The sequence below is a fragment of the Kogia breviceps genome, chromosome X (assembly GCF_026419965.1).
Source record: "Kogia breviceps isolate mKogBre1 chromosome X, mKogBre1 haplotype 1, whole genome shotgun sequence".
Lineage (NCBI taxonomy): Eukaryota > Metazoa > Chordata > Mammalia > Artiodactyla > Physeteridae > Kogia > Kogia breviceps.
Window position 1 is genome coordinate 108,191,543 of NC_081330.1, and position 13,685 is coordinate 108,205,227.

The window sequence follows — 13,685 nt, forward strand, 5'->3', positions numbered from 1 at the left end:
TGTTTACAATAGCATAACATTGGAAATAACCTATATGTGCATCAATAGTTGAATGAATAATTTGTGGTACATCAAAAAGCAGAATGCTAGATTAACTCTTTAAATGACCCAGAGCTGCAAATATCAATATGTCTAAATCTCAAAAACATACTATAAATAGAAAAAAGGAAGTTGCAGGACCCATAATTTATAATACCATTTATATAAAGTTTTTTAAATGAAAGAAATAACATACATTATATACATACAATATATAGAATAACTATATTAGTTGTTTACACATATATGGAGTTATAATATTCATATTATTATGTGTAATGTATAATTCTGGAACATATAACATCTTGGCAAATTCAGGAGAGTGGTGAACTTGAGGAGAGAGAGAGAGGAATGGGTTGGAGGGGTCAATACAGAGGGCTGCGTTGCTCTCTGATGTTTCATTACTCAGAACGTATCTGAAGCAAATATGGCAAAATGTTAACATTTGATAAAGCCAAGTGTTAGGTAGACAAGTATTTGTTCTTTTATTTTCCATAACTTAGTGTGTTTACAATATTTCATAATAAAATATTTCTAAGACCTAGCAACAGTCAGTTAACATTTTCTACTGGAAACTTCCAGACATCAACTACGCAAATATATATACAAATGTCGAAGTTCATGTTTTAAACAATATTGATCTCCTAGACTTTATAGTACTTTGTTACATTCTATTTTCACTCCAAGTATCATAAATAGCTTTTATGTTAATGCATATATATTAAAAATATCTTAATGGCTTATAATATTTCATTATACATTTGTATCATAATTGTGTCATAATTTTAAACCAGTCTTGTCTTGTCATACATTTGTTTCCAATATTTCATTGTCATAGTCAAAACCACAATAAATATTATTTAATAAATGTCTGTCCAATTATGTGATTATGTTCATAAAAATTCCTTAAAGTGAAAATGCTTAAATAAAGGAAATGCACTTTTTAACACTTCAACACATATTGCCTAAGTTGTCCTTCAGAAAAATCTATTCTAATTTACACTTCAAGTGTGCCTGAAATTGTGTTTTTCCTCTAGTTTAGTCTTTACCAGTTTTAATAATCTTTATTATTTAAAGATCCATTTGGAAACCTTAACTTCCCAACTGACAGAGGGCAGCCAGGGCTGTTTCTCCATAACTGGTTGTCCTAAAACAGCTGTGTTTGCTTAAACATAAAATTTCTCAATAAACTAATTATAAATTGCATTTTGCTGAGTGATAAGAAATGTGACAAATCTTGGGAAAATATTGTCTATACCCTTGAGGCCAGTGCTATATATTTTATTATAGGTATTTTGAGCTCTGTAGGAAGTGTACAGTTCTCTTTCATTTCAGCTGGTGACTTGTCCTGAAGTCTAATTAGTCTAATTGGATAGGGAGATTCAAAGGTTGAGACAAGTACTCCAGAGCAAGAAGCTTTTTTTATCCCACTGGCAGTTTCCTGCTGCTTCTTGAAATTGCCCTCAGTTCCCAAGTGACACTTCCCCTTTCGTTTCTAACAACAGACCAATGAAAATTAAAATCATGTTCCAGGTTTTGGTAAATGTGGGCCCCACCCTCCCAGTTTCTGGTTTGACAAGTACTGTTGGGATGCAACAAAACATAAAACTTTAATCAATCTGGTGCCATGTGAAATGAGATACAGAAGAGGTCACGTTGGAGGATCTTATTAAAGTTAACCCTTGTTACAAACTTCTTATTGCCTAAGAAATTGCTTAAGTAAAATAATAATGTTTTACATGGTTTTAAGTAAAAAAAATTACATAAGTAAAATACATCCTTTGACTCCTACTATAGAATAGAAAGATCAGTATGTTTTTTTATTGACAAAAACTTACAGTGAAATCGATAATTGGTTCTGTCATCTAATTATCATCATAAATACGTCTTAAGATCAATTACTCTAAAACACCATCATTTTGGGCAGATGATCCTGTATCACAATTAGGCTTAACTGGGAGTGACAGCAACCCCAAAAACATCGCTTAACCCAACTGAAGTTTATTTTTCTCCCATATACGGAAGTATAGGGTTTATCTCTCACGCTCTGGAGTGCAAGAGACTTGGCCTCCAGCTTACTAGTCACTTTCTTCCTCATCCTTCCCAATCAGCATAATGTCACCAATGTGATGGATCAATGTGCTATCCTGTGGGACTGCCCATATCCGTTTGGACTATGTGATTACAGAGGACAGGCAAGTTAATACAGCCTTGTGGCAAAACTGTAAATGCATGTTTGTCCATTTCAGTTAAATGAGAAATGTTTCTGATCCTCTTTACTGACTGGGATAGAAAGGAACACATTTGCCAAATCAAAGGCTGCATATCATGTACCTGACACCATGTTAATCTGCTCTAACATAGATACCGGGTCTGGCATGGCAGTTGTGGATGGGCCTATCAAGCAGTAGTCCATGATCATTCTCCAGGATCCACCCAGTTTCTGCAGGGTCCAGACTAGGGAATTTAAGGAATCATGAGATCCTTTTAGATCCTTAAGGTGGCAATAATCTACGCCATCCGCTAGGATACAATACTGTCTAGGAGTTACTACTTTGGCTGCTGGGGATGAGGGTGAGGGAGTAAAGGGTAGAAGAATGGTTGTGTTTCATCCACTTTGGTCTTCCCGATTGTAACAGCTCTTATCCCACACACAGGCCAAGCACCAGTGTGGGGGTTAAATCAATTGCCAAGTATGTCCATCACAACTATACATTCAAAGATTAGGAAAATGACAACCAGGTGGGTCCATTAAAAAAGTGGAGACATTTTATGGGACTTCCCTGGTGGCACAGTGGTTAAAGAGTCTGCCCGCCAATGCAGGGGACACGGGTTCGAGCCCTGGTCCGGGAAGATCCCACGTGCCACGGAGCGAGTAAGCCCACGAGCCACAACTACTGAGCCTGCATGCCGCAACTACTGACGCTCGTGTGCCTAGAGCCTGTGCTCCGCATCAAGAGAAGTCACCGCAATGAGAAGTCTGCGCACCGCAATGAAGAGCAGCCCCCGTTCGCCGCAACTAGAGAAAGCCCGCGCGCAGCAACGAAGACCCAACGCAGCCAAAAATAAATAAAATTTTTTTTTTAAAGTGGAGACATTTTAAGCTGAACTTTGGCCCCCATATGCCTCCACTCTAATAATGGGCCATGATGATGCTCTGAGTCCCTGCATATCAATATCAACTCAGAGCCTTTGTCCAACTGTCCTCAAAATGTCTGCACATTTCCCTTTCCCAACTGCAGGGGAGCAAAACGAATTTTTCTTCTACTCTTCTAGGTGCTTGGCTGAAACCACACTGTAATACAAGATAAAAAGGAAAAACACAAACAGAAGTTTAATAACATGTATAAGTCCTGTGTACACGGGAGATGTTTTCCTGGGAGATACCCAGGAAAAATGTGGAAAAACTCCCCAAGATGGCCCAAACCACCACCTTAAATACCATCTTAAGCTAAAGACAAAAGATGTTTGGGGGTGGGGGGATGGGAAAGCCAGTTATGGGAGGTTATCAGAAAAAGCACAGAAAATACAGGTAAGGTTGTTATGCAGGTATAAGTCATTGCCTTCTCCATTGATAAGAGTTCCTAGAGATTTACTCATCCTTCTCTTCCAGGAACAAAGAGGGAGATACCCTTACAAATGGAGATTTCCCTTATAAATGTAAATGTCTCTCTCTTACAAAAGGATAACTTCTACTCTGTTTTGAGATTCTCCTGCACCTGACATTTCTTTAAGATCATCAGTCTAAGATAATCCTTATGCTAAAGAGGCATATTTTGGGAGGGCAGATTCTGCTTCCCTTCAAGACCAAAGTGAGCAAGAACAAGGAAGTTATACTGGGCATTTGCTGTGTGGGTAAAGCATGGTTACTTCCCTTACATGGAGCAAAGGGAAGTCTTGGAGCTGAGTCAGGTAACTTGTGCTGAGCAGGCAAGTGCTGATTGATTGACCCAGACCTTCCTTTTCTGGGAAAGACAGCATGGAAACTTAGTAAAGTTTTGGTTTTCTGATATGGGGCTTAGCATGAGAGACTCCACCTTGGGCCTAATCTGTTTTGTTTTTTTTTTTTTAACACTGGGAAGCCAAAATATTTAGGGGCATGCCCCACACATCCTCAACCCATATATCAGATTCCCGGGTTGCCCAAAAGGAGGCTCTGACCTTGGCATAATAGACTGTCTCAGTTGAGCATTCAATCATCTTTGAAGGTCAGTGAATATAACTATTGAATCTTGAGTTTTTCTTCAGCTTTTTTGGCTTTTCCACTGCAGGAGATAAGGGTCTCTTTGTAAACTACCAAAAAGGCCTTCTGGCCTTCACACCTGTTTTTCAATTATTTACTAACTGCCCTGAGTTTTTCATTATCTCTCTGTAGGGTGTAGATGAACTGTAACAGCAACCAGAGAATTCCACAATTCCATTGTTCTTATATGCATTTCCACCTTCCCCCTCACCTCACTCCCACTCATCATCTCTGGACTTTTCAAATCCTGGCGCCAGCTTGAGCATTCCCCTTCCAACAGAACCTTCTCCCAAATCACCACTAGTGTGAGTGTTAGTAATAAGACCACATTAGGCCAGGAACTGACTATGTCCTACATACGACCCAGGATGGGGGTCCTCATTGCCACACAGGTAGTAAGTGACCAGTCACCAATTCCCATCTTTTTTTTTTTTTTTTTTTTTGGCCACGCGGCAGGTAGGATCTTAGTTCCCCACCCAGGGATGGAACCTGTACCCCCTGCAGTGGAAGTGAAGAGTCTTAACCACTGGACCACCAGGGAAGTCCTGACCAATTCCCATCTTTTCTCCTCCTTTCTCAGACCACTTCCAGTACCAACTGTGTCAGGTCCCGTGAGAAGCAAATGGTGAGACAGAGTGAAGAGTGCTAAAACTTTATTGGGGCCATTTGATACTTGGGGAAAATGAAGAGAGAGGAAGTAGAACAGAGAAAGCCTTTAAACTGTGATGCAGATTAGACACCTATGGGGAAAAAATGGAGTAGAAAGTAGAATCAGAGAGAGAGAACCTCAGGCTGCAATGCAGATCTGACAAAGTCTCAGCCAACCCAGTGGGGAGCTCTGAACAGAGATTGCCCATTAGTGAAGACCTATGTTTGGCAGAAATGGCCAGGCCTTTGGCTGGAAGAGCAGGGCTTCACGATGATGTGCTAAGGCACATGCTAAAGACGCTGAATTTGGAGGCTGTCAGCTAACCGCACTCTTTGCAGCTGATGAACAAGTTCTTTCTTAAATGAAGATACAAGTGGCACATCGTGTTTGCCATCGCAGGGGAAAATAACAGATGTCTACCTTATTTTCATCAGTAATACGAATACCTTCTATGCTAAACAAGTAAGTTATAGAGAATTTCATTCTCATGGTTCCTTTTTAAAGAAAATTGGCTCACCTACAACCTCCACAAGGAGAAAAGTAGACAAAAAGTATATAATCAATACTATAGTATTAATACTATTTATTAAGCACCTGCTATTTTTAGATACTAAACAAGGTACCACGTAGAAATTCTCTTTAACCTTTACACTATTCATTGCCCATGGGTAACCCTCATCTCCAAGGATGGACCATTTCACACTATTGGCAAAAGTGAACAGAACAGGGACTTCCCTGGCGGTCAAGTGTTTAAGAATCTGTGCTTCCAATGCAGGGAGCGCAGGTTTGATCCCTGGTCGGGGAACTAGGACTCAGGTTCAGGTTCACTCTGGTCCCCTTTCTCCCACCATTTTGTTTTTTGAACTCTAAATTTGTATGTGACTTTGGCTGACACATGTTCCTGGCTTCATCTCTGGGTTTCTTCTCCTTTTGGCTACACTTGGTTTTCCTTCTCAGCTCCTCAGATACAGTGATACAGACCTTGGTCCATTTCCTGACCCACACACTGATACCCTCAGGTCTCTGCTCCCAGTCATGAGGGGAAAAGGCACCCAACTCCATCTTCCTCCTACACAGGGGTTATCCCTGCTGCGTGTCCTCTAGTTGGGGAACAAGAAAAAATAACTAATCAGGCAAGATTGATAATGTTACCCCAATTTACAGATGAAGAAACTGAGTCCCAGGGAATTAAGGTAATTGCTCAAAAGCTGTTACATTGTGTAGCTAGGTATACCAGGTATTGTTAAGAGACACTATTTAAAACTTGGGAAATAAGGGGAGAATTGGGTTGCCTGTCTTTCAATACCATCTTGGGATGTTGACAGGATCACCTGAGGATTAATTATCTAGGGGATGTAGCTGTATGCAGTTGCCATTTACTATTAACGAAGGGCTCAGACTCTGAAGTTATATGATAATTATTCTGTCCAATAAAAATTATAACCCCAAAGTTACAGTTTCATTGCCCTTTGGACATTACCCAGTTTTTTTCTCTAACTTAGTAAATTTATTTAGAACTGCCTTTCCTGGTGAACAAAAAATATGCCAGTCCTCAAGATGTTCTTTGAACCAGCGTTACCATCTTACTGATCCCCTCATTAATGAATTGAATAAAATCATTGATCTATGTCCATTCTGTATTTGTATGAGAGCCATGTTTTTAACTTTGGAAAATCAGTCTTTGACACCATGATGTTTGACTTCAAAGTCCTTGGTCTTTCCTTCTATTAGATGACCTTTCAAGATGGGCATGCCGATATATACTGGAACAGGAAAAGAGCTGTGACCCTCTGAGGTTAGTTTCCTCTAGAATTGAGAGAGAGATCTTATGCTGCCTACCTCTGCTCATGTCAAGCATAGGCCCCCATCTTGGGTCATGTGTTTGAGAAGAGCTTTCCTCTTACAGTGATTTCTGAAGGAAAGAATAGCTCAGGTACATTGACCATGAGATGGGCCCCCCATAATTGTTCCTGAGATTTTTGAAACCTTGAAACAAAGCCTAAATATTTGAAGCAGAGGCTTGAATTCCTCTTTGAGGGCTCTCTTGCTTTGGGAAGTCATTGGGAGACATAAAAGTAAAGCCAAGATCTTATTCCGGAATGGACTAGGAAGTATTAATGTACTCTGTATACTGCAGAAAACTGTATTCCTTGTGGGGAGGGTGACATGCTGAGAGTTTAGGCTGCTTTGTGTCATGGTAACTATTGATGCCTGGCTAGATGCTGGAGCCTCTTCTTCTACTCCTAATACATAGAAATGCTAGATAAGATAGGAGAAAAAATGTTTTAAACATAGTTGAGCTCAAAAGCAAATCTCTGGGTGTCAGAAGAACAAGGAATGTTAGAATCAAAGCAGTGAGGAGGAATTGAAGCCTCAGGGGCTGCACTATCGACATGAGAACCGGACTGGAACCCAGGCTGAAGCAGCCAGTCAAATCAGGAAACCAGACCTAGCCTCTCTGAATAAAGGTGGGCACTAGAAAGGGGTTTCCTTGTCCTTAGTCAGAGAGTAGAAGTAGAATGTATATAAGAAGGGTGCCCACCGTGGGTCACTGGAGGAAACAGAGCTACTGCAAGAAACTGGAACCCTGAGGGTGATCTCTGCCTGGGGGTGAGTACAAGTTTGTACTACCTTAGAGTATGAGTTTCCTCTGCTGAGTAACTTACTTGAAACTGATCTGAATCTATGCATTTTGCAAGGCCAGAGCAGAGGCAAATGTTAAACCATCCAACTGAGATACCTCCTCAACCAGGGCACACAGAGGACTCTCATCGAAGAGAATTCCCAGTGAAAATGAGCTCACAGCAAAAAAATTACCAAGTACATGAGGACATTCTCTGCCCAGAGGGTCTGCTCTGAGTGATGCTGATAATCAAAGAATCCATTGCAAGGAACCACAGAGAAATGTAACAGATGTAGGGGAACCATCCTCTCCTTTTTCCTTTTTCTTAATGAGCATGTTAAAAAGGAACATTTGCTTCTTTAAGCAATGGAAAGGGTTGTACCTTGGTTTTGGCACCGCTGGAAGCTGATTCTGAGACAAGCAATGTAGTGCAAGCAGGTCATTCGGGCTGTACAGAAATCACCTGGGGGTGGGGAGAGATACAGAGAAGGCAAGACAGATAAGGTGCTTTTTTTTTTTGTGGTATGCAGGCCTCTCACTGTTGTGGCCTCTTCCGTTGTGGACCACAGGCTCCGGACGCGCAGGCTCAGCCAGCGGCCATGGCTCACGGGCCCGGCCGCTCTGCGGCATGTGGGATCTTCCCGGACCGGGGCACGAACCCGTGTCCCCTGCATCGGCAGGCGGACTCTCAACCACTGCGCCACCAGGGAAGCCCCAGATAAGGTGCATTTTTAAGCCAACTACTATGGTAGGCACCTGGAGCTTAACTTTATGGGGCAACTCTGGAGAAATGGTATAAAATACACAGCTCTGAATTATCCCACCCAAGAGAAGCCAGAGCTGGGGTATTAATAATGAGATATAATTTATAATGAGGGATAATAATTACAGTGAGAGGTTTGGCTGAGGGCTGTTCTCAGAGAGTTCATTCCCTGGCACTTCTGCCCTGCTGCCCCAAGCAGAGTAGTGCCAGGAAACAAAACAAAACAAAACAAAACAAAAAACACTTTACACACAGAGATGCTGCTGCTAGCCAGTGGAAGTCAGAAAAAATACAATGAAATGATTAAGATGGGAGGGCAATGGATGGGGCACTGAGAGTATCAGCTACAAGCAACTTCGGACTGTGTCTCTGCCTTTTCATTCCCTTTACCTACCTGGGGGTGGAGAGAGCACAAGTAGAATATAGAGCCCCTTCTCTGGAGGGCATTTGTAAGTTTCTTTTTCCCCTCTGACTCTCTTCTAGTCCTGGGAAGCCTTTATATATCTTTAGGTGGTTCTGATTGATCTGGTGTTCTTCCAAATCTTTCTGTGTCTAGCCTGAAGTCTTCAGGGGCTTGGCTTTTGATACCCAAACCACTCAGGCTCTTGTGATCCAAAATCTTTTCTCTCATAAATATCAGTTCTGCAAAGAGCTTCAAAAGCATATTTTGTAACACAAAAGAAAATGATTCTTTTCTCTCTTTCTGCTCTTTTTTTTTCTTTTTTTTTTTTTTTTGCAGTACGCGGGCCTCTCACTGTTGTGGCCTCTCCTGTTGTGGAGCACAGGCTCCGGACGCGCAGGCTCAGCGGCCATGGCTCACGGGCCCACCCGCTCGGCGGCATGTGGGATCTTCCCGGACCCGGGCACGAACCCGTGTCCCCTGCATCGGCAGGCGGACTCTCAACCACTGCGCCACCAGGGAAGCCCTCTGCTCCTTTTAATAAGGGAAATGATGTGGGGTTATAAAGGAATTACTAATAATGAAAATCACATTGCTTTAAATTTCAAAATCCTCTTCTGCTACAGGAAATATGGTGCTGCTTTGTTTTCTATAAATCACCTTAAACTCTGTTTTGTCTCCATTCTCACTGGGCAGGTTGATCTCAATCATTATTGGGACAACTCCCCTCCTGCTGTTATATCAGAATCCAAGAGCCTTGTAGAGAAAAGGGGAAAAAGCCCTATGCAGTAAGGAATTTGATCTTGCCAAAAGAGTGGTCTGGTCTTTGTCCTTGCTCTTGGAGGTAACTTCTAAACACTTGGAAATTCCCTCGTGAAAGGAGTGTCTTTGTTATGCATAGTGAACTCCTTGGACCACACCTGATATTTTATGTTAGTGACTCTGTGTGGCTGGCCATACTAGGAAGACTAACCATAGAGAGGAGATAGGGAGGTGGGGGATGGAGATTCCATTCAACCACATTTCAATCAATCATACCTACATAATGAAGCCCCAATAAAAACTCTGAACAGGGCTTCCCTGGTGGCGCAGTGGTTGAGAATCCGCCTGCCGATGCAAGGGACACGGGTTCGTGCCCCGGTCCGGGAAGATCCCACATGCCGCGGAGCGGCTGGGCCTGTGAGCCATGGCCGCTGGGCCTGCGCGTCCGGAGCCTGTGCTCCGCAACGGGAGAGGCCACAACAGTGAGAGGCCCGCGTACCACAAAAAAAAAAAAAAAAAAAAACTCTGAACAAATAAAGCTTGGATGAACTTCCCAGATTGAGAATACACATGGAATATTGTTACATATCCATGTCAGAAGGGTAATGCATCCTGAGGCCAATGCAATCTCCGAGTTTGGAACCCTTTGGAACACTCCCACACTATGCCCTATGTATACATTTTTGGCTGATTTTAATGTCTTTTTCCTATAATAAATGTAACTGTGAATATAATAGGTTTCGTTGCATTATGTGAGTCTTTCTAGGGAAATATCTAACCTGAAGGTGGTTTGAGATACCTCTGCTTAGCACTGTTGGTGGGAATGTAAATTGGTGCAGCCACTATAGAAAATACTATGGAGGTTCCTCAAAAAATTAAGAATAGAACTACTATATAATCCAGCAATTCCACTTCTGGGTATATATCTAAAGGAAATGAAATCATTATATTGAAGAGATATCTGCACCCTAATGTTCACTACAGCACTATTTACAATAGCCAAAACATGGAAATAACCTAAGTGTCCATCAATGGATGAATCAATAAAGAAAAAGTTATATATATATATATATATATATATATATATATATAGTGTATATGTGATTATTTATATATATATACAAATATATATAATGAAATATTATGCAGCCATAAAAAAGAAAGAAATCCTGCCATTTGCAACAAGATGGATGGACTGTGACGAGATTATGCTAAGTGAAATAAGTCAGACAGAGAAGATTAATATTATATGATCTCATATGTGGAATCTAAAACAAAACAAAAACCCAAGATCATAGAAAAGAGATGAGATTCCTTGTTACCAAAGGTGGGGGTGGGGGATGGGTGAACTTGATGAAGGCAGCCAAAAGTCACAAACTTCCAGTTACAAGATAAATAAGTACAGGCAGTCCCTGACTTATGATGGTTCAACTTACCATTTTTTGACTTTACAATGGTGTGAAAGTGATACACATTCCACAGAAACTATACTTTGAAGTTTGATCTTTTCCCAGGCTAGGCATATGTGCGACAATATTCTCTCATGACACTGGGCAGCAAAAGTGATCCATGGCTCCCAGTCAGCCACATGATCATGAGAGTGAACAACCAATACACTTACAACCATCTATACCCATACAGCCATTCTGTTTTTCACTTTCAGTAGAGAATTCAATAAATTACATGAGATATTTAACACTTCATTATAAAATAGGTTTTGTGTTACATGATTTTGCCCAAGGGTAAGGTAATGTAAATGTTCTGAGCACATTTAAGGTAGGTTAGACCAAGCTATGATGTTCAGTAGGTTAGGTGTATTAAGTGCATTTTTGACTTACAATGTTTTCAACTTACAATTGGTTTATCTGGACGTAACCTCTTTGTAAGTTGAGGAGGATCTATATTGGGGATGTAATGTACATGATAGTGAACACTATTGTATAGTACATTTGAAAGTTGCTGAGAGAATAGTAGATCCTAAAAGTTCTCACCCCCCCCCAAAATTGTGTTTTTTTGGTAACTATATGAGGCAATGGCTGTTAACTAAACCTTGTGGTAATCATTTTGCAGTATATGTACGTCAAGTCAGTATGCTGTACACCTTAAAATTATACAGTATTGTGTGCTAATTATAGCTCAATAAAACTGAAAAAAAAAAAAAGAAAGTCTTGCACTTGTAGTTAGTGTCAGAATTCTTGGGCAGAATTGGCAATCTGTTAGACTATGTCTTTAACCTGCAGTTTGGCTAACTCCAAGCAGACCCCTCATCTTCATTTCATCATAGCTGATTATTCTGTTGTCAAAGACTGAGTTTCCCTTGAGATACAGCAGTCCTTTGCTTTGTTCCCTACGTGGGTCACAGAATTTGCAGAGGTGAGGATCCACATAGCTGTGTCCACCAAGCCCTTTGAGCATTGCTGCCTTCCTGAGATTCTGCCAAATCACTGCCCCTTTGCTCTCCTTATCAATAAACGCATTCATAGTGACACTGCTCATAATAGCCCCAAACTGGAAACAGTCCAAATGTCCATCAAAGGTAGAGAGGATAAATAAATTGTGGTACAGCCATACAATGGGATATTATACAGCACCAAGAATGAACAAACAACATGACACAAAACAACATGGATGGATCTCACAATCTTAATGTTAAATGAAAGAAACTAGAAACAAGAACATTTAGGAGAGTAGAATTTGCCACCCTAAAATATGTCTCTTTGCCATATTAATTGTTTTAAGCTATTATTTTCCAAGAGAAACAGCAGACATCGAAAGGGCTCTGAAAACCAAGTAGGTGTTGCCCTTTTGTAAGACATATTTACATTTGTAAAGGAAATCTCCATTTGCAAGAGGGCCTCACTCTCTGTACCTGGAAGAGGAGGATGACCAAATATCTAGAAACCTATCAATGGAGAAGGCAATGACTTAAATCTGCATCACAATCACCCTTGTTTACTGTGCTTTTCCTGGGAACCTCCCATAACTGACTCTCCCCACCCTCAGCCATCGTCTTTTTTGTTTAGCTGTGGATGGTATTTAAAGGGAAGGCTTTGGCCATTTTGGTGAGTTACTCAGTTTTTCTGGGTCTCTCCCCTGTATACATGTTAATAAATGTTTGTTTGATTGTCTCCTGTTAATCTGTCTCCTGTCAATTTAACTTTTAGACCAGCCAGAAGGACTTGGAAGGATAGAGGAAAATTTCTTCCTCCCCAACAAGTACAAACTGTATGGTTTCATTTATATAAATTTTTTTTGGGGGGGTTTTTTTTTTTTTTTTTTTTTTTTGCGGTACGCAGGCCTCTCAGATTGCGGAGCACAGGCTCCGGAGTGCACAGGCTCAGCAGCCATGGCTCACGGGCCTAGCCGCTCCGCGGCATGTGGGATCTTCCCAGACTGGGGCATGAACCCGTGTCCCCTGCATCGGCAGGCAGACTCTCAACCACTGCGCCACCAGGGAAGCCCAATATATAAATTTTTAAAACAGGTAAAACTAATCTAAAGTACTTAAGTAAGGATACTAGTTGAAGGATAGCAGAATATGCCATCTCCAAATATGCCTCTTTGGCATAAGGATTATTTTGAGGTGGCATATTTTTGAGAAAAAGTAGACACAGGAGAAGCTCTAAAATCAGAGTAGAATTTACTCTTTTGTGAGGGAAATTTACATTTCTAAGATTAATCTCCATTTTTAAGGGTGTCTTTCTCTCTGTACCAGGAAGAAGAGGATGACTCTAAAACACAAGGAGCTCTCATCGTGGAGAAAGGCATGGACTTAAACTTGCTAACAATCTGTGTTTTTCTGGTAACCTTCCATAACTGATCTCCTTACCCCTCTTGAAGATGGTATTTAAGGTGGTGTCTTGGGCCATTTTACAGAGCTTTACTCAGTTTCCCTGGGTATCTCCCATGTGCACAGAAGGAATATATATTAAACTGGTTTTTTTTTTCTCCTGTTAATCTGCCTTTTATTACGGGAGTCTCAGCCAAGAGCTCAGAAGGATAGAGGGAAATTTAGTTTTGGTGGTTATTCAAGGGGTAGTGACTGAAAGAATGCACAAGAGGGCTTCCGGGACCCTAGAAATATTCTCTTTCTTGATCTGGATACTAGTTGCATATGTGTGTTCACTTGGTGAAATTTTGTACAGCTACACACTTATGATTTGTGCATTATGTATGTTATATTTCAATTAAAAGTTTACAATAATA